Source organism: Python bivittatus, unplaced genomic scaffold, assembly GCF_059951505.1.
Source record: "Python bivittatus isolate LINGU-HERP-01145 unplaced genomic scaffold, Pbiv_v1 ctg000240_np1212, whole genome shotgun sequence".
Classification (NCBI taxonomy): Eukaryota; Metazoa; Chordata; class Lepidosauria; order Squamata; family Pythonidae; genus Python; species Python bivittatus.
Genome location: NW_028277051.1, coordinates 142,513 through 163,599, shown reverse-complemented (window position 1 = coordinate 163,599; position 21,087 = coordinate 142,513). Strand labels below are relative to the sequence as shown.

Here is a 21,087-nt window from a genome sequence, read left to right as displayed (position 1 = left end):
AGTGGGTGGCTCTGTTTTAGTAAGCTGATCCCTCTGCTAAGACATTCCTGGCTCACTTTACATCTTTTAACTGAATCCTCCCAGGACGTTTCTTGCAGAGAGAAGCAAATAATGAGCTGGTAAATCTGGCTGCCTCCACAGGAAGTGACAAAACCAGGAGGAAGATTGCATCCCAAGCCCTGATGCCTTGCAAAAGTAAACTGATGTAGAACAAAACAAACGCGTTCACTATTAAACTTCTGTACAGCCAGCCTGCCCTCCCCCCATTTCTGCAGTTTCCAGACAGACTTCAAGGGACACCCCATGGAAGATGCCCTGCAGTAATGCAGTCTTGCTGTTGCTAGTACTTGCGTCACTGATGGTTGGGTCTCTCTCCTCCAGGAGTAGGCATGCTTGATTTATCTTCTGAAATTGAGAAAAGGCGCCCCCTTGCTAGCAATGAGACTGTCCGGTGTGGGCGATGACGGTGAACCTAGTCTCAGAGAAGGTGGCTCCTCTCCCAACTGCTGAAGTCCGGACCCCGGAATTGGTGATCATGGTCTCGTTCGAGGGTCAGGTGGAGCCATCTTGCTATCCAGCCTAAGGCATCCCTGACCGGTGGCTGTCGGCTGTCCAGCGAAGGGGGCTCCCCCCCACCCGCCGCATCACGGGATGAGGCTTTTCCTGCACAGGAGACTTTTTAGCAGGGTGGCTTCCTATTATTTAAGTCCGTGTTTCCACATCCTGCATTCTAGAACAACCTTGACCTGCAAGGGGATGACCTTCCAGGCCCAGAAGAGGGCGGTCCCCACACCCATTTCCCAGCTTAAACAGTTGGAGCAACTGTTTAAGCTTCACATGCGAAGTCCAGAATAGGACACGGTACTCAAAGCAGGGTGTGATCAAGCTGAATGAAGTGGACGGCTTACATTCCGAGGCTTAGAAGCTTTATTTTTATTGAAGCACCTAGAACTGCATGTCCTTTTCTTGCACCCCCATCACACTATTGTATTTAATTGGAATTGCCCAGTATTCCAAGATGGCTTTTACAAGTCCTACTGTTGTTAAGCCATTCGTCACTTCTGTATCTTCACAATCGGACATGCGTCGCCTCATGAAGACTGTCAGGAACTTCTTCCTTCCTTCCTGGAATTTCTTTACCACCTGAATCCTTAGGCAGCTTGTAGAACTTAGACAGTAAAAATGGAATGCACATTAATTAAAATAGCAACCAGAGTAAAAGGCTAAATTATGGGAAATGGCGCTGCCAGGTACAGTTAGTCCCAAAGATCCCCCGGGGAGCCATGTTTTCACCTGCTTCTGGAAGACCGTGAGGGTGGAGGGCCTCGCAGTTTTCATTAACTCCGATGAAGCTGGCTTAGGGGAGGGGAGGCTGGCATGCTAACGGGCTGTCTTGTCTGCCTTCTTGCGTTCGCTCAGAGCCTTTTCCCTTCAGCTGATCAGGCTCCTGGCTAGGGGAGGGAGGGGGCTGAACCACCTCCATGGAGCCCAGACAAGTTAAAAGCAGGTAAAGCTGACAGTCTGGAAGGGCCTTCGGATTCAAGGATTTGTGGTTTGCATACATGCTCAAATAACTGAGTTCAATGTACGCTTTTGGCTGTATTTTCACAATTGCTTGCACAAGCGCAAACCAGAAACCCATCCCATGCTCTGCTCCCCAGTCTTGCTTCCCCTTTACACCACTTTGCGGGATATTCCTTGAATGAGCTGCTTGTTAATTTACTGGTGCTATAGACGTTTCGCCTATAGCCAGTGCCCTTTTAAGAGTTTGCTCAGAGGAGAAGGAAAACTCCGCATGTTATTTTTTCGTTTTTAGAACAATGTTTAATGTACAGTTAAATCTTGTTCTATTGTTCAGTTCACTTCTAATATTAGTAGACCCTTCTGGACTTTGGCATCATCCCTGGAATTTCCCCGTGGCCCCGGCCGATGGCATTTTGGAGCGCAGCTGTTCCAGTCCATTGGTACCAACCCTCCTATGGAGAACCCCAGGTCTGCTCTGAGGGCAGGGCTACCTCCTCTTTAATCAATCACTCATTGCCCTTTCCTAATCCAGCGGAGGCAGCGTTACCTGCCTTCCCAGTGCCCAGACACTATGCCCTCCATCCCCTGTAAGCCCCAGAGAGAAGACCTACCTGCTGCCCTGATGGACCGGGCTGCCCTTCCTGCCCCAATAACCTGTCCCACCATGCTGCATGAAGTTCCTGCAGCCCTCTCCAGGAAAGGGATGAGAATCGAGACAGGCAAAGTGCTGAGGACAAAATGCGAGCGCCCCTCTTCAAGCGGGGGCAGTTTGGGCTCCGTGCGGTTAAGCGCCATTTTGCCTTTTCAGAACTCATCTTGACTGCCTTCGCTGTCATGTTGTTGTTTGTGGACTGATCTGATCGTCTGTTTGGGGATTTCAGTTTTGCAAAGAAATGGGACAGTGGGCTGGGAGCCTCCACTGAAGAACCCTAGGGATTACAGGTCGCACAGCCCTCTTCGCCCTCCCCGCATTTGGGGTGGCTAACCCTCCTGCGCACCCCCACCCTACCTTCCTTCCTTCCTTCCCCCCTCCTAAGCGGTGCCAGGTAAGGAGGCGGGAGGGTTCTTATTCTCTGTTTGGGCAGGGGGTGGTGCGCCCTGGACGCCTCCTTCGGTGAGGAGGGGAGGGATCCACTTCATGCCCTCCCCTCCCTCGCCTGCATGACACAGACTGCATTGAATTGAAGGGATCCCCAACCCCACGCTGCCAACAACCCCTCTCGCCCAGGGAGTCCTGCCTGCTCTGCCCGGTGGAAACACACCTACCGGGCTCTTGACTCCCAGCCCGGGCGCAGTCGGAATGTTTCCCTGTCCTCTTCGCACGTTCCCTTACTGCAGTGACTGGTAGAGCTACAGCCATCGCCGCAAGGAGCACGTGTGGATATCCACACTGGTGCAGGAACAAAAAGCCCTTCCCGGGATGGAAAGAGTGATGTGTCCCACAGAGGCCCTAAGCCAGGAGCTTACACCCAGCCACGTCCTCCACCTGGGAAACTTCTCAAACCGTGCCATTAAAAGGACACCTAGTCTGAGAACGGGTAACTCTGACTTTCACGCTTGGAGCTCTTTTCTCTGGCCTGGTGCAGAATTAACAAGCCTGACACAACATTTCAGCTGTCTGGTTCTTCGTGCCACGGAAGATCCTCTTTGGCTCAAGTGGTTTTGCCAATCAGTAAAGTTTCAGAGCTGCTCCCTGCTGCCCAAGTGGGAAAGCTCTCGTCCTGCCGGGGAAACATGCGGCTTTTGTTTCGTTTTGTTGTGAACCAGAGTGGAAATGTGGAACGGAACATGCCAATCATACTTTTGCTGGCCATTAACTGTAATTAAAAGCATTTGATCTGATTACTATCAGAGAGCAAACATCACCAGCTCTTGGCACTGGACTTGGTTACCTTCACAAACTACTTAATTTCAGGATATGGGGCACACAATTCTTACTGGGACTTCTAATACTTGCCTGCTACTACTTGGTGTATATTTAGGTATTCCAGTTGGACACTGTGGGTGGGTAAAACAAAGGAGTGGATTTCAAAGCAAGAATCTGGGCTTTTAGGAAGAAGTTGAATTTATGGAGGGGGGAGATGGGGACTGAAGGAGGAAACGGTGCTGCCAAGGCTGTGCCTGTGTGATGGCAGGTGGGAAAGGCCTTGGGAGACCTTGGGGCGAAGAGAAGCTGCCTAGGGGAGGGCCAGATAAGAGAGGGCATAGCCCGCACCTGCGTAGGGAGGGGCAGGAAGGTCCGGTGAGACCCTCCCTCAGTTCTCGGGCTCTAAGGGGGACGGCGGGAGAACTGTATTCTCCGACTTGCGAGACTCTTTTTACCGCAGCTGTGCAGTAGAGCAGAACGAGCACATCCGGCCGCGTGTCCTGCCTGGTCTACCTGGCGAGATCACCCCCACCCTGAGGTCGTTAACGTTTCTCCCAGAACTTTTCATCCCAGTTGATCTTTCCTCTAGTCCAGCCTTTCTCCTGACACCTTCTGCGCCACGCCCTTTTCACACCTTCTTCAGATATTTGCCTTTTTTGCCTTTCGTTGGGCCCACCTTCACATAAAGGACGGGCGGGCCAAGCACCTTCTGCGACGCTTGGCCCGGGGCCAGTCGACCGGCCGCAGGCGGCAGGTGTCTCCGGCTACCCCCTCTCCATCCGCGGCCGTCCTCTGGGGCGGCGGCGGCTTCCCGGGAGCCCACCCGCCCCTTCTAGGGCTTTCCGCTGGTGACGAGGCGGGCGGCCCCGGCGCGGAGCCGAGCCCGGGCGGTCCTTGCCCGCTCTCGCCTCTCGGGGCCTCGGCCCAGCGCAAGCGCGAGCCTGCCCTCAGCGGCCTCCCGCGCCGCCGGCTGCGCCCAGGGCCGAGAGCGGCAGGTCCCCAGCCCGCCGCGGAGAGGCGCCGTTCAGCCAGCCGGCCGCCCCGGGCCAAGGCGATGGAGGGCGGCGCGCTGCGGCCGGGCGGAGGAGGCGGAGGAAGGTAGCCCGGCCCTTGCCCCGGCCCAGCTGGTCGCTTTCCCTCCACGAGGCCCGCAGGAAGGTGACCCCCGGGCTCCGGTCGTAAACCCGACGCGGACCTCCGAGCCTCCTGATACCCGGGAAACACCCAAAAGCAGCTAGGTTTTTGATCCCGTTTTAGCCTGCTTTCCATTCCGATGATCTGAGATTGTGCTCCGTTTGCAGACATTAGAGACGGAAGACCACCGTCGCTTGTTTTCCCTCTGCGGACTGCCGGTATCCCTGCTATTTCTTGACAGAAGAAATCAACATCTTGGCTCCCGAGGAGCCCCAGAGAATCCCAGTCAGCCTGGTCAGGCGGTGCCCTGCCTGCAGCCAAGCTCAGAGCAGCCGCGAGCCTTCTCCGTCCCCATCTTGCCCCAAAGGGGAGCAGGCCGTGCAGCTTCCAGCAGCACACTGAGACCCCAAACTTCCCAGCAGCTTCACGTAAGTGGGAAATGTAACGGGGAAGAGGATCGAGCCCTGGGTGCCCCGCAGAGGACCATCCGGGGGCCCAGCCTTTCCTCCACTCCCGCACCGCAGGCACCAACCGCTCAGGAAGGATGGGGGCCACTGAAAATGGTGCGTCCAATCCTCAATCCTCGCCAACAGTCCAGAAGGATACTAGGCCACCAGGTGCTCCAACAGTACAAGCTGGGTTATGAAAGTCCCACTGTAAGTCACTGATGAAAGCAACCAAGCCTGGACCCTGATGGAAAGGGTTCAGATAACCTGCTTCTTGCCAGTCTTCAAGGTCGGACAGCAGGTGATAGTTGCTCAACATAGCTGGATCCAAGGTCGGTTTCTTGAGTATGAACTTGTGGATCAAGTTCATATAAGCCAGGTGGGTAGGGATCTAGCCCACAAGTAGCAGAGCTCCTGTCACCCAGGATCCATGTCACCCAGGATCACCCACCCACCACGCTTGCTCAGGATCAGCAAGCTCGCTAGATGTCTGCAAGCAGAGCATGTCCAAAATGCTTTAGCAGGAGGTTGGACCCCTCAGCCCCTTCAAACATCGTGATTTTACAGGGTAATGAAATGCTGTGTGAAGAAGAGCTTCCTTTCATCTGTTTTGAATCTTCCGGTTGGCATCACTGGATGGCCCTTATCCCAGTATTTTGGGAGTGAGAGAACAAACTCCCCTGCTCACATTCTCTAGGCCATGTGGGGCTCTATGGGACTCAATAGCTTTAGTGTTTTTCGTTGGGTTCTTGGTGTTCTCTTGTTTTCCTGCAGATGTTTTGTTAACAAACTAGGTAACCTCATCCTTGCCTAGCCTGGTAATGAAACATCTGCCAGGAAACAACCAAGCTCAGAGGACACCAAGAACCCAACAGTTCAACCCCGAGCTATGGAGGTTTTCTGCTGTTGAGTGTTTTTTCCCTGCCCCACGTGGTCCATCTGCAGTTCAGCTGTTGCACTCTCTGGCTGGAGTCTGGCAGGTGGGTTCAAACACCATGGCAAGGGGGGCTTGGTGGGACACACAAGAATTAGGATCAGGGGACTAGAGTTGCTCACAGTGGGGGTGAAAGAAGGGGTTCCTTCTGCCACAGGTAGGCAAGCCTTCCTTCCTTCCCTCCCGGCGACCTCGGCAGCCCAAGCCTTTCACTCTCTGGCCCTTCCAAGGCCACCTTCTCCCAAAGTGGGGCATCTCTTCATGGTTAGGTTTAGGTGCCCTGAGTGGAAAGAGATGCCCCACTTTGGGAGACGGTGGCCAGCTGAAGTTCCCCTGGCAGCAGCCAGATGGACTCTGCAGATGTGCAAATTGACCTTGCAGATTCTCGCTGCAGCAAACGGGCTTCTTTGAGGCAGAGGCCTGGCCGGGCCCTTCCTGTTAGAGAATTCTGATACTGTGGCAGTCTTCAGAATAAGCAGCCCAGCGCAGCTCTGCATTTACATAGCACAGCGGAGGGTAAACAGGAAAAGTTTCCAAGATATTCTGCCTGTTTTCTGGGCCCTAAAAATAGGTACTGATAAGAGCCATTGTTTCTGTCATTATAGTTTCCTGCCACCTAAGTTGCGTTTTCCTTTGCGAGAGAAGAAGCAGAAAGGCTCCGGCTGATGGTTGAAGAGCATTGTCTCCCTTATCCTGACCTGATTGTCCTCGAACAAGGACCAGATGAGATGCGTCCTTCCAGGAGGCACATGCCAAAGGCCCCCACAGGTTTGCTGGGACGCAGGATGCGGACACACCCGCTTGGCGGAGACTTTGCAGCCTGGCGGGAGTGAATTTCCAGGGTGGGCGAAGGGTCAGGAAGCCAAGGGAGAGAGTCACAGGAGGGTGGAAAAGATTCGCAATGAAAATCCGCACAGTCGGGCAGGGAAATAGGAGTGTTGATGCTCGTTTGGGATTTGCGTAACCTCTCAAAATCATATAGATAGAGATGAGAGAGTTAGCGAGACTCACACACACATGTAATAAGAGGTAATAACCACAATAATTCATTTGATTTAGGTGCCGCCCGGCTCCAGGACAATTCTGGGCAGCTCACAACATAACAGGCAAAATTAAATACAATATGAATAAGAAAAAGCAAGATCAATAAAGAAAAGGCAAAAATAGAGAGCGAGATGTCAATGTCACAGAAAACCTGTACAGGCCCCCTCCCTCCCCAAGGGGGTCCAGCCACCCAGGCCAGGCCTGGGTGAAGAGCTGGGTCTTGGACCCTCCAGAGTGCCGTCAGGTGGGAGCCGCCTGGATCTCGGGGGAAGAGATGAAGGACAGCCCTTCTTACTGCCCACGGTAAGGCCATCGGGGATGGAGACTAGCTTGGCCTCCTTTGCAAGAAATTCCAGCTGTAGCGCTGAGCTGGGATATGGCACTGGCAGAATCCATCCAGAAATCGGGAGATTTGGATTTCAGAGAACTGAAATAATGGACAAAGTTTGTACTCTCAGCTAAAGTGCGTCCTCATTTGCTTCCTTGCCTGCCTAGATCAGGGCTTCTTAAGCTGGGGTCCATGGATTTCAGGGGGTCCATGAATTTCCATGGGAAAAATATTACAACTTTATTTTCCCTAACCTCTAACTGAAATTTAGCTTTTCATTTAATAATGTATGCAGGCAACACAGTAATTTATGTCCTCCAGACTTCTAAATTGTTTATTAACTTCAGTATACCTCACTATTTAAAACTAGAAACAGTATTGCTTGCTATGGATTTAATGGATTCTTAAATCATTTAGATCATCATGGAGTCACTATGAGTCAAAAATGGCACATAATCAATAAAAAAAGAAGCACATAGATTAACTGTGCTCGAATATAATTCCTTTCCTTTGTAATGCAATCTATATGTATTTCATGTTATGCATTTGAATACATTTTTCTGAGAAGGGGTCCATGGCACAGAAAGGTTAAGAACGCTTGGCCTAGAGCATTTAGATATAAAGGAGGCTTCACTTCTACGTGCAATTTAGCAGATCATATTGAAGTTGATCTTTAACTGATGGCACGTGCAGGACTTCAACCTCAAGTCAGCTTTTTCAAAATTGCTTTTTGTGATTACCAGATAATGACATTTATTTATTTACTTAATTTTTAGACCACCCTGCTTTCAAGGTGAAACTAGGGTCCTGGGTCCCTTTTTATAAGCTAATATAACACTGATTTTTTTAATAAGACAGCATTTAAAATGGGGAAATCACTGAATTCATTTTATAAAGCTTATATAACAGTGATTTTAAAACCAGGCAATGTGCCAGTTATAGACCTATATCGTTAATTAATGTGCACATTAAAATCTTAACTGCTATTCTGGCTAAAAGATTACAGTCAATTTTGTCAGATATTGTTCACCCATCTCAATCTGGCCTTTTACAGTTTGCACAGCCTTTAGATACTATATGCTTACTTGTTGATTTGTTAACAATAACACAAAAGAATTTAGGCTCCAGAGTCTGAATATCATTAGATGCTGAAAAGGCCTTTGATACAGTTCATATTATTTTCTGAAACAAGTCCTGATTAGATATGGATTCCCTATGTACTTACTTAGGTGAATATCAATACAGTCGTGTGAAAAAGAAAATACACCCTCTTTGAGTTCTATGGTTTTACGTATCAGGACATAATAAAAATCATCTGGTCCTTAGCAGTTCTCAAAAGTAGGTAAATACAACCTCAGATGAACAACAACATATGACATATTACACCATGTCATCATTTGTTTTACAAAAAGAAAGCCAAAATGGAGAAGCCATGGGTGAAAAACTAAGTACACCCTTACTCCTTCCATAGGTATGAAGAGGCTAAGTAGCAGCCAGGTGCTGCTAATCAAATGCCCTTGATCAATTGAGCATCAGCATGTGTGGCTACCTCTATAACAGCCGAAGTTTTAGGAGTTTGCTGGTCTCGAGCACTGAGGTGTGTGTTAACACAATGCCAAAGAGACATCAGCAATTATCTTAGAGAAGCAGTTGTTGCTGCCCATCAATCTGGGAAGGGTTATAAGGCCATTTCCAAACAATTTAAAGTCCATCATTCTACAGTGAGGAAGATTATTCACAAGTGGAAAACATTAAAGACAGTTGCCAATTTTCCCAGGAGTGGATGTCCCAGCACATTCATCCCAAGGTCAGACCGTGCAATGCTCAGAGAAATTGCAAAAAATCCAAAAGTTACACCTCAGACTCTACAGGCCTTAGTTAGCACATGAAATGTTCAAGTTGTTGCCAGGAGAAAGCCTCTTCTCTCTAAAAAGAACATGGCAGCACGGCTTAGGCTTGCAAAGTTGCATCTGAACAAATCACAAGGTTTCTGGAACACTGTCCTTTGGACAGACGAGACCAAAGTGGAGATGTTTGGCCATAATGCACAGTGTCACGTTTGGTGAAAACCAAACAGCATATCAGCACAAACATCTCATACAAACTGTCAAGCATGGTGGTGGAGGGGTGATGATTTGGGCTTCTTTTGCAGCCACAGGACCTGGGCACCTTGCAGTCATTGAGTTGACCACGAACTCCTCTGTATACCAAAGTATTCTAGAGTCAAATGTGAGGCCATCTGTCTGGCAGCTAAAGTTTGGCCCGCACTGGGTCATGCAACAGGACAATGATCCCAAGCACACCAGCAAATGTACAACAGAATGGCTGAAAAAGAAAAGAATCAGGGTGTTGCAATGGCCCAGTCAAAGTCCAGACCTCAACCCGATTGAAGTGCTGTGGCGGGACCTCAAGAGAGCTGTGCATAAACAAATGCCCGCAAACCTCAATGAACTGAAGCAACATTGTAAAGAAGAGCAGGCCAAAATTTCTCCACAATGATGTGAGAGACTGATAAAGTCATACAGAAAACGATTACTTCAAGATATTGCTGCTAAAGGTGGTTCTACAAGCTATTGAATCATAAGGTGTACTTAGTTTTTCACCCATGGCTTCTCCATTTTGGCTTGCTTTTTGTAAAATAAATGATGACATGGTGTAACATGTAATGTGTTGTTGTTCATCTGAGGTTGTATTTACCTACTTTTGAGAACTGCTAAGGACCAGATGATTTTTATTATGTCCTGATACCTAAAGCCATAGAACTCAAAGAGGGTGTATTTTCTTTTTCACACGACTGTATATTATTCTTCACCTATTGCTAGAGTTATTACAAATCACATGATTTCTGAACCAGTTGAATTCCAATGTGGTACTTGGCGAGGATGCCTGATATCTGCTTTCATTTATAATTTTATAAATTTTATAATTTCATTTAGTCGTAGTACCATTAGTGATACAAATTAGATAATCTTTTGAAATGTGGGCTAAAGGTTTATCCTTTTGAATACAAGGTTTTTCTTTAGGCCAATGATATGTTGGTTTTGTTTACCAGACCTAATGAGTAAAATTCAGGCCTATGGTTTATACTCTGGATGTAAGATTAATTGGGGTAAATCTAATTTACTTCCTTTAGGGTCAGGTGTGTCACCAGAATGGGGTGCCTAAGGTGGATTTGTGGTCTCTACTTATTTTATTAAATATTTAGGGATTTGTATTCCTAAATATATTTCAAAATTTGTTCAAATTAATATGCCTAATGTGCTGCAACAAATTACATTAGATTTTGATAGATGATATCAATTAACTTTTGACTTAATGGGGTAAAATAAATGTAATTAAAATTAACATAACTCTTAGATTTATACAGTATATGTTTTATGAGTGTTACCTGTTTTTATTCCAAAAATATTTTGATCAAATTGACAGGCTTTTGAGAAAATTTATTTAGGAAGCTAAAACAGCTAGATTTAATATGACGATCATTCAAGTTTATGCAGACAAAGAGGAGGCTGATGAGTTTTATGAGCAAGTCCAATTTGAAATCAACAGAACATGCAAGCAAGATGTGTTGCTTGTGGCTGGAGACTGGAATGCCAATGCTGGAAACATGAAGGGAAGAAAATGTAGCTGGATTATATGGCTTAGGAAACTGACATGAAGCAGGAGACCGACTTATACATTTCTGCTACTCCAGTGATTTCTTCATAGCTGTCTTCAAACAACCAAAATGATGCCTTTATACGTGGACATCACCAGATGGAGTATCTAGAAATCAAACTGACTCTTTTATTGCCAGAAGAAGGTGAAGGAGCTCAATTATAGCATCAAAGACATGGACAAGTGGTAACTGTGGAATAGATCATGAACTGCTCATGTGCAAGCTCCAGTTAAGCTAAAGAAGAAGAAGAAAGCTGGTCAGTTTTCACAATATGATCTTGAACATATACCCACCATTTTCACGGAGAATATCAGGCATTGCTTTGAAGTCCTGAACTTCATTGATAGAGAACCAGGGGAATTATGGAATGAACTTAAAGAAGTTGATAAGGATGAACATGAAAAGAGACTGCCAGAAATGAAGAAAGAAAAGCAATCAAACTGAATGTCAGAACAAACCGTGGAAATTGCCAAGAAGAGAAGAGAAGCCAAAGCCAAGAAGGACAAAAACTCAGAAAGGAACTTAACAAAGAATTTCAGAGAACTGTTAGAAGAGACAAGAAACAGCATTACAATGTCTGTAAAGACACTGAAGATGGAAACAGACATGGAAAAACAAGGAAAGTCTTTCAAAAGATCTCTGAACTCAGAGGTAGGTTGCAACCTCAAATTGCTACGCTAAAGGATGCCAATGGACAGATAGTAACCGATTCAAAATCAAAGGAAGATGGAGGGAGTATATCGAAACGTTATACAGTAGAGACGTCAGCATCCAAGATACCTGAGAAGATATTCCTTACTTATAAGAACCTCTAGTACTAGAAGATGAAGTTAGATCAGCACTCCGGTCATTACCAAGTTGGAAGGCTACAGGAACTGATGGAATACCCACTGAAATATGGCAAGCAACAGAAGAAGAATCAGTCAGCGTTCTAAGTAAGTTATGCCAGCAGACCTGGAGAAGGACACAGTGGCCAACTGATTGGAAGAGGTCGATCTACATTCCAATACCAAAAAAAAGAGACTTAACTGAGTGTGCAAACTATTGTACAATATCCTTAATTTCACATGCTAGCAAAATAATGCTTAGGATCATCTAACCCAGATTAGAGCCCTACCTGGAAAAAGAAATGCCAGATGTTCAAGCTGGCTTTAGAAAAGGCCAAGGAACATGAGACATTATTGCTGATGCATGCTGGATAACTGAGAAAACCAAAGAATGTGCTTCATCAGTTATAGAAAAACCTTTGATTGTGTTGATCATGTCAAGCTGTGGAAAGCGCTCAGAAAAATGGGAATCCCAGAACCTATCATTGTCCTCATGAGAAACTTATATACAGGTCAGAAAGCCACAATATGGAGAGAACATGGAAAAACAGACTGGCTCCAGGTTGGCAAAGGAGTGCAACAAGGCTATATACTCTTCCCTTATTTATCTATTCAATCTATGTGCTGAATATTTATTAAGGGAAGCTGGATTGAAAGAAGATGAGCACGGTTTTAAAACTGGAGGAAGAAGCATGAATAATCTGTGCTATGCTGATGACACTACCTTGATAGCTGAAAAGGCAAAGGATCTGCAAGCTGTAGTCAAAGAGCACAGTGAAAAAATGGGACTAAAATTAAAGATAAAATGACCAAACTAATAACAACAGGTAGAACAACCAGCCTTAGAATTGACAATGAAGATATTGAAGTGGTGGGTAGCTTCTGCCTTTTAGGATCAACCATCACCGCTAAAGGAACAAGCAGTCAAGGAACCCGCCACAGACGAGCACTTGGTAGAACAGCCATGAAGGCCTTGAAAAAGATGTCTAGATGCTGTGATGTGTCTATACCTACAAAGTTCAGAATCATGCAAGCCATGGTTTTCCCTGTGATACGCTATGGAACTGACATTTGGACTTTGAAGAAGCAGGACAGGAAGAGTATTGATGCCTTTGGCCTTTGGTGTTGGAGAAGACTTCTAAGGATATTGTGGACAGCCAAGAAAACAAACCGATGGATCCTTGAAAAATCCACCCAGAGTTTTCACTGGAGGCACAAACGGCCAGGCTCAAATTATCCTACTTTGGACACTAGGAGAAGATGTAGCTCTCTGGAGAAGGCTCTGATGCTGGGAAAGAGAAGGAAAGAGAAGAAGAGGATGACCAGCAGCAAGGGGGATGGACTCAGTTACAGTGGCGATGGGTGCACCATTGGGAGACCTGAAAGATCAGGTTAGGGATAAAAAGACCATGTGGTTGCTAGGAGTCAAAAAACACTTGATGGCAAATATCAATTAAAAAAACAACCAGAATCTCTCTTTCTAAATTATGTTTGTCTATGACAGATGGGAGTTTTAATTTTCAGGATTTTCAGAAATATCACTGGGCTTACATTTTAGTATTAATATTTTATTGGAATGATTTTTTTTGGGGGGGACAAACTGCCATTATGGGCTAAACTGGAAAATTATTGTACTTACCCATTTGACACTTGTTAGGAACAAAGTTTATTTGTTGTTGTTGTTGTTCAGTCGTTAAGTCGTGTCTGACTCTTCGTGACCCCATGAACCATATTGCGCCAGGCCTTCCTGTCCTTCACTGCCTCCCTGAGTTTGCTCAGTTTCATGCTCATTGCTTCAGTGATGCTATCTAACCATCTCATCCTCTGCCGTCCTCTTCTCCTTTTGCCTTCAATCTTTCCCAGCATCAGGGTCTTTTCCAAAGACTCCTCTCTTCGCATTAGGTGGCCAAAGTATCTGAGCTTGAGCTTCATTATCAGTCCTTCCAATGAGCAATCAGGGTTGATTTCCTTTAAGATTGACTGGTTTGACCTCCTAGCAGTCCAGGGGACTCTTAAGAGTCTTCTCCAGCACCACAGTTCAAAGGCATCAATTCTTCGGCGCTCAGCCTTCTTTATGGTCCAGCTCTCACAGCCATATAATGTTCCCAACTTTGCTAGTTCTAAGACGTACAGTATTTGTGCCCTGTTAGGTGATAAATTTAGTTTTGATAGGGAATCTCATGAGCACTTAACTCTCTGACATAACTCTAAAAGTCAGTGGTAAAACTTTTTACTGGAAATAATAGGTGGAAAAGGGTATAATTATAATTGAAGGAGGGGGTGTTGATGCACCCCCTCCTTAAGGACCCGGCTGTTCTGAACAATTTTCATCCAGCTTCCAGGGGACGTGCTGCAGCTTCAGAGGACCCTGGATGAAGCGGATTATCTGGACCCCTTTCAGTCAAGGTTCAGGCCTTGGCATGTGACTGAGACAGCATTAATTGGACTCTTGGATGACCTCTGGCATAAGTGAGATGGGGGTAGTGCATCCATGTTTGCTCTTCTTGACTTCTCAGTGGCTTTCGATACCAATGATCATGATATCCTTGGGGGGGGGGGTGGCAAGGTGTTGTGCTGGTTCTCCTCCTCCTTCCAGGGTTAGTTCCAGTTGGTGGTGATGGAGGGGAGAGGTCCAGCCCCTGGCCCTAACGTTGTGGGGTGCTGCAGGGTTCTTTCTCCCCTCCTATTTAACATCTGTATGAAATTGCTGGGTGAGGTGATCTGATGGTTTGGGGTGAGGTATCATCAGCATGCTGATATACGCAGCTTTATACCTCTATCCCGGGCCATCTGAGTGATGCTGGGGAAGTCTTATCTCAATGGCTGGAAGCTGTGGGGGTCTGGATCAGGCACAACAGGCTTCAGCTCAACCCAAGCAAAACCAAGTGGCTTTGAGTTTTTGGATCCCCTGGTTCTGGGGACCTTCCATTTTTGGTTCTGTATGGGATGGCACTGCCTCAGACAGAACTGGTGTGCAATCTGGGAGTCCTCCTGGATGCATGGCTCCTGCTCAAAGAGCAGGTAGCAGCTGTGGCTAGATGGATCTTTACACAAATGCATCGTGTACCAGCTGCACCCTTTCCTAGATCAGAGGGCACTGCTTGTGGTCACTCATGCTCTTGTGATCTCCTGCTTAGACTACTGCAATGCACTCTATGTGGGGCTGCCCTTGAAGAGCATTCGGAAGCTTCAGCTGCTGCAGAATGTGGCTGCGCAGGCAGTTAATGGTGCCAGCTATTTGGTGCATGTGTATGGCAAGCTGCATTGGCTACCATTTTGCTTCTGGGAGCAATTCATGGTGCTGGCAGTCACTTTTAAACCCTACATGGCTTAGGGCTGGGACACTTATGGGACCGTCTCTTCCTGGTTGTTTCTACCCGTCCTCTCCGATCCGGCAGGAGAGGCATGTTGTGGGTTCTGCCAGCCAAGGAGCGTTGGCCGGTGGGGCCCCAAAGAAGAAGAGCCTTTTCCGCCGTGGCGCCCGCCCTTTGGAACGTCACCCCGCCTGACATTAGGTTGGCCCGTGGCCTGCTGGCATTTTGTAAGCCTTTGAAGACCTGGTTCTGCGCCCGAGCTTGGGGCCCTGGAGGTGGAATGGAGCCTCTGTCTTGGTCACACTGAGGGCTGCTTACAATTCCCTGGTTGCTGTGCATTTTTTTTAAAATTTATTTTAATATCTGTATATATTTCAATTGTTTTAATCTTGCAAGCTGCCCAGTCACTTATTTGAGATGGGCAGCTATATAAATTGAATAAATAAATCAGTATTAAAATACTAAATAAACCCCACGATTCCACAACCTGCCCATCTTTAGCAGCCAGCTGTTGCAGGAGAGGCGTGTTAGTCTGCGACGACAAAAATCAGGAGTCCAGTACCTCCTTTTCCAACTCACCAGTTTGATCCAAAGGCAGAAACATGCACAATTTCTTGGTCAGGAAAGCTTCCCCCCCCCAGCACCTCCTGATTTTTAGCAGCTATCCAGTGAACCCTGGGAACAAAGACCCCTCAGGCAGGATCTCTGGTGATGTTGCAAGAGAGCAGAGCAGTGGGCATTGGGCACCTGGCACAACGGACCCTGGGCTCACACTGCGCTTCCATTCCCCTCGAGAGGGATCCAGAAGGCAGAGGCCAGGCCAGGTGAGTCCACCTGAGCGGAACAGCTGTGGCTGGGGCTCGCTTTGCACCACTCCCAGAGACGGCCCAGAAGGTGAGGGCCTCTTGATACTACACAGAAACCACCAAAGCAATTATCTGGTAAGAACAACTGCCTTCACATACTGCCGCAGCGGTACAGGTAGTCCTCGACTTACGACCACAATTGGGCCAGCAATTCCATCACTAAGGAATGCAGTTAGGGTTAGGGTTAGGGTTAGGTTAGGTTGTGATGATTCTGGGCTCACACTGCGCTTCCATTCCCCTCAAGGGATCCAGGAGGCAGAGGCCAGGGTTAGGGTTAGGTTAGGTTGAAGGCCTTTTATGATTCTTTAGCTGCTACGTATTTTATTTTCTTTTTGTTTTAAGTTTATTTTAGTAATTGTATATATTTTATTTATTTTAAAATTGTACACCACCCAAAGTCACATATATGAGATAGGTGGCCATATAAATCAAATAAATAAATAAATAAAATTACACTAGATCAATTATTGTTTAATGATTACTTGATATCTTTTCAGCAACTACAAACATACTTTTTTTTACCATCAACACAAAAATGTCCTGTGATTTAAAACTGAAATTAATCCATCGAAAAGTTGTTTTTCAGATCTATTGGACACCATCTAGAATGTTTAATAAAGGATGGACTATTTACTATTTGTGTTGGAACTGCAAGAAGTTTGAGGGTACTTTAACTCATATGTTATGGTCATGTTCTTCCTTACATCCTTTTTGGAGTAATGTTATACAATACATTAACAGAATTATTGAGAAAACTCTGGTTTTTAAAAATATGCATATTGTATTGAATTATATACTGACTACGTGGCATTTAACATGTTCAGAACAAAGATAGGGTTTTTTTGTGCTCTAACGATAACAGAAACAATAATCCTTAGGACATGGAAAATACTATAGAGGGTTAGATTTCAGAGATGTGTGAGGTAGGAGTTTTTGAGAAAATTACATATTCGGTTATTCAAAAATGTCACATTATTTTTCCCTTTGGGAAAAAAAATTTGAACAGGCTTGGTCGATATTAAAAGCTTAGTTTTTCTTTTTAAAGGTTTGCAAAATCAGGTGAACGTGGGATATAGTTGTAATCACAGTTTTTGCTTGTTTGTGCACTCCGTTTATGTATTTTCTTGTTTGAAATTTTCTTTCTTTCGTTTTTGTGTATGGTAAATGGTTTATTTTTATTTTATATTATTTTATGCAGGTCTGCTTGAAAATGAATCAATAAACGTAACAGAAAAGGAAAAGGACAAAAAGTGGCGAGGCGAGGGCTGGTGGCGGGCTACACGGGCCAGTCCAGAGGAGGCTCCCTGGCCGGCCCTGGGCCACCCCGCGGATGGCGCGCCGCAGTCAACCCTGGAGGGGGCTGGCGAAGTACCGCAGGGGGAGGGAGGGAGCCTGTCGCGGTCGGGCCGTGGCCTGAGGCGTCGGGAGCTGCTCCTCCGAGGGCCCAGCGGTCCGGAGAGGGGAGCGCCAAGCGCTTGGGCGGGGCGCCCTGGGTCCCCGCCCCCTCCTCACCTTTAGCTCTTGCCAATCGTCCTAGCACCATACAGGCTTCCTTAGGAGCAGAGTCGGTGACAGTGACAGGTCGCAGACTTTGAGAGCTTTGCATTTATTTTGTGGTGGTGGGGAAATTCCTGGCCACATTCATCAGCCTTGCCACCGTCAGTAAATGTAAAAAGCTCCAACACTTTTCCAAGCAAAAATAAACTACTGGTATTTTTGGAATGCTTATCTCTGGGGAAAATATTTGGACAGCTGGAGCACACCCAGCTCTCTGACTTGTCTCCACTTTGCACTCTCTGTTTTCCCCTGCTCTGACCTGAAATGTTACTGAGCCAGTTGCTTTCAAGCGGCTTTTCACATAAAACTGTTAACTGTTAATTATAATGCTGCTTAATGCAAATTTGAAATCATCTATTGTATTATCTTGCTTTAACTGCCATTATGAACATACCTAATACAAGAAGAACTAAGACAGCTCTTCAATAAACCAACTTGTAATTAATTACAAAATGCTCCAAATAAAAGCCTCTCTGTGCTCTTAAGCCATCACTTTCCTTGCTTTAAGTTTTGAAAATTAAATCCTATTTCTTCTAGCTTTGCAGTATTTCCTGCTCTAGTGATGTCCACTTAGTCCACTAAGACTCTCTTGCCCCATTGTTAAACACGTGTCTGTTTTTATTGATTTTAACTTCGAGAAGCCACATTCCCTACTAGAAATTGACACTGGGCAGTTAACAAATCCATAGACATATTAAAAGATGAGCTTATCTTCACAAACAAACGTCATTACTTCAGGAATAGAAAGTTTCTTAAATTGTCTTGAAAAATCAAGCCCACTACATAAATCCGTAGTGCCAATATCTTTTGAATATTACTGCGTCAATGCCAACTTCAATGTTACATCTAAATCTCTTCTTATATCTGATTTCTTCCGTCAGCTGTGGATATCATACAGAAAACCAGCGAGATTTCAACTGCCGCTGTTGAAACCTTTGGCAAGAGAGGGAAGAGCACCATCGAGCACTGCAAAGTGGGAATTCACTTTGAACTTTGATTTGGGTGTGAGTGGTTGTGCCTTGACCTTCATTCACATCGTCAGGCTGCCACCCAAAATGCTGTCAGAAAGGCTGTTCCTTCAGCAAGCCCGCGAGGGTCAGCCTCGGGTCTGCGTTCCTGCAGAATGTCTTCAGTCGGCTGCGGCTTTTAAACAGCGGGATGCGCGTTTCAGTCCTTTTCCCGGGGCTGCTGGCTAGCAAGGTTAAATTCAGGAGGATACTATGCCCAGATGAGCGAAGCCACCGTTCTTCAGGTGGAGATGCCAACTGCAGGAGCCGCCAGATGACCCAGCGAAGGCCGCACCACCGGACGTGTCAAAGAGCACCGCCACGAAGCGCCGAGGGGTCGCCGCCGCTCTGCCCCGGCACCCGAGCGATGGTTTCTGCCGGCCTCGTCGCCCGCACGGGCCGCCCACCGTTGCTGGGGTGCAGGCCCAGGCGTCTTCCACCTCTGCCCCGCCGCGCCCCAGGTTTGGGAGCTCTGCTTCCGCCCGGTTTGGCCCCGCTCCCAGGAGGACTGGCGCGCCCCTTCCCTTCCCTTCCCTTCCCTTCCCTCCCCTCCCCTCCCGCAGCTGACTGCTGACCGCTCGCCCGGGGCGGCTGCTCGCTCAGCTGCTCCCTTCTTCCAGGGGATTCAGCGGCGGCCCTCAAGACCGAGAACGTCTCTCGGCCACCGCGTTTCTCCCCCTCGCCCCCGCCAGCACAGCTCTCTTTCGCTTGCCCATCTCCCGGGGGGCACCCTTGGGGTTTCTGCCCAGGCTGGCGGAGGCGTGCTCTTCTGGGCTTCCCGCCGGGCTGCAGCGCTCCCTTTCTCTGCCTAGAAACACATCTTTACGCTGCCACGGAGGCGCACGGGAACAAAGCTACACAGTTGCTTTGCTTCTAGGAACCACAACAGGCAGTTCTTCATTGCCACAAAGTTTCGGTGGGCCCGCAGTGGCAGGAAGGAACGATGCGTTCCCTTCGCTTTAATCAGACAACAGCGGCGCGGCGGGGGGGGCGCACTGGCGTCCAAGAAGAGGACCCAGAAAGAGGCGCGAGGCCCGCCGCCGCGCCGTGCGTGCGAAGATCCGGGGAAGGAAAGGCCCGGCAGGCACCGAGGGGCGGGACGAGGCAGGCGCTGGGAGGCCGCCACGCAAGGGGCAGCCGGCCAGCCAACCGGGCAGCCGGGCTGGCCTCCCCCGCCCGGAGGGGGAAGGACAAGACGTGGGAAACGGCCAATCAGGGCCGCTCGCGCTGGCACCGGCCTGGCCCTGTGCCGCAGCCCCGCAAGCTGGCCTGGAATTGTCGAGGCGGCTTCGGGAACACCCCGGAGGCAGCGGCTTGGGCTGCCCTGCGGAATCGCTCGACGTGGCTTCACGGTTAGGGAACGAGCAGGGCACGCTGAGCCGAGGAAAGCAGGTCACACCCCGCCGGGGCAACCCCTTGCCTCCAGCGGCACCACTGAGTGCGCCCCCCCCGCCCAATGCAGGGAACGTGCCCTGCAAAGGCACCAAAGAGGCCTAGCCTGATTCCCTCGGCTCTCCTTTGCACACCACTCCCATTACCATCCTCTTGCCTAAGTGATGCGTAACTCAGGTATTATTTCAAACTTTGATAGAAAAGCTTCAGTTGCAAAGGTTCGTTTTCTCCTTCAGTGGCATGAAGCCTAAAAAATGGTGAGCACTTCATCACTACCTTTCTATATCCAGAAAAGAAATTATCATGATTTGTGCAACATGACTCACGTGTGGTCCAGGGTCACTGGAAAATGTTTAGCAGCACAGGCAGCTTTTAAAGTGTTCCTTTTAACTGCAGATACTAGAATTTTAATCATCCATTCTCCCTAGTAATGAATCTGTGTTTCATTAAATTTTATTTTCCATAAATGCTCATTCATGAATGAATCAAACTGCTATATGATTCTATGGTCTAGTCAATGCAGGAATTCAGTCAAGATGAGGCTGCAAAAAAGTCAACTATAATATTACCCTAAAACAGAAGCCTACTCTCCAAATTTCAGAAAATAACTGCTGCTTTCTCTCGTGCAGTGGCCAGACTCCACCACCAATACTGCCCTGTTGTTGCCGGGCAAAACAATGGAACACATTATCAAGTAGACTTTAGTGAACATTTAGAAAAGAATGTATTGTTTGGCAGGAGCGAGCAGGGGTTAATCAGCAACAAGTTATGCCAAACTAATGCAATCTCCCAAGAACGACCAATTTAGCTGACCAGAGAACTGCAGTGGACATAGTGTATCTTGATTCAGCAATCTATTTGACAAGATTTCCCATGAGATCCTAATAGACAAGATGGCAAAATAGGGCTGGACTTAAACTACCATCAGACGCACACTATCAGAACTTGTTCGACAGCAGTATCCAGTGAGTGCCTGTCAGTGCCTGTGCCTCAAGATGCAAGGGTGTGTGGAGTGATGCACTGCAGATTGCATTTGTAAACATGTGTTATTACATATATTTATAAATGACTTGGATAAAGGGTCACAAAATAGTATTATAAAATTTGCAGAGGCCACAAGGAAAGGGGGACAGCAAATAGCTTTCAGGGCATTATCAGACATCAGAATGACCGTCACAAGCTGGAGCAA

The 21,087-nt window shown here is 47.4% G+C and overlaps 1 long non-coding RNA gene across 4 annotated transcripts; it reads left to right on the top strand.

Annotated features, from left to right (window-relative positions):
- Positions 1 to 4,331: 4,331 nt before the first annotated feature.
- Positions 4,332 to 17,991, top strand: LOC112541754 (uncharacterized). Of its 4 annotated transcripts, none has more exons than XR_003085710.2 (3): positions 4,332 to 4,953; positions 6,511 to 6,673; positions 17,141 to 17,991. It is a non-coding gene; the product is annotated as an uncharacterized LOC112541754 (long non-coding RNA). The 4 variants fall into 4 exon arrangements; XR_015795798.1 differs by lacking the exon at positions 4,332 to 4,953 and adding an exon at positions 5,167 to 5,181; XR_015795797.1 differs by lacking the exon at positions 4,332 to 4,953 and adding an exon at positions 5,525 to 5,539.
- The last annotated feature ends 3,096 nt before the right edge of the window (positions 17,992 to 21,087 follow it).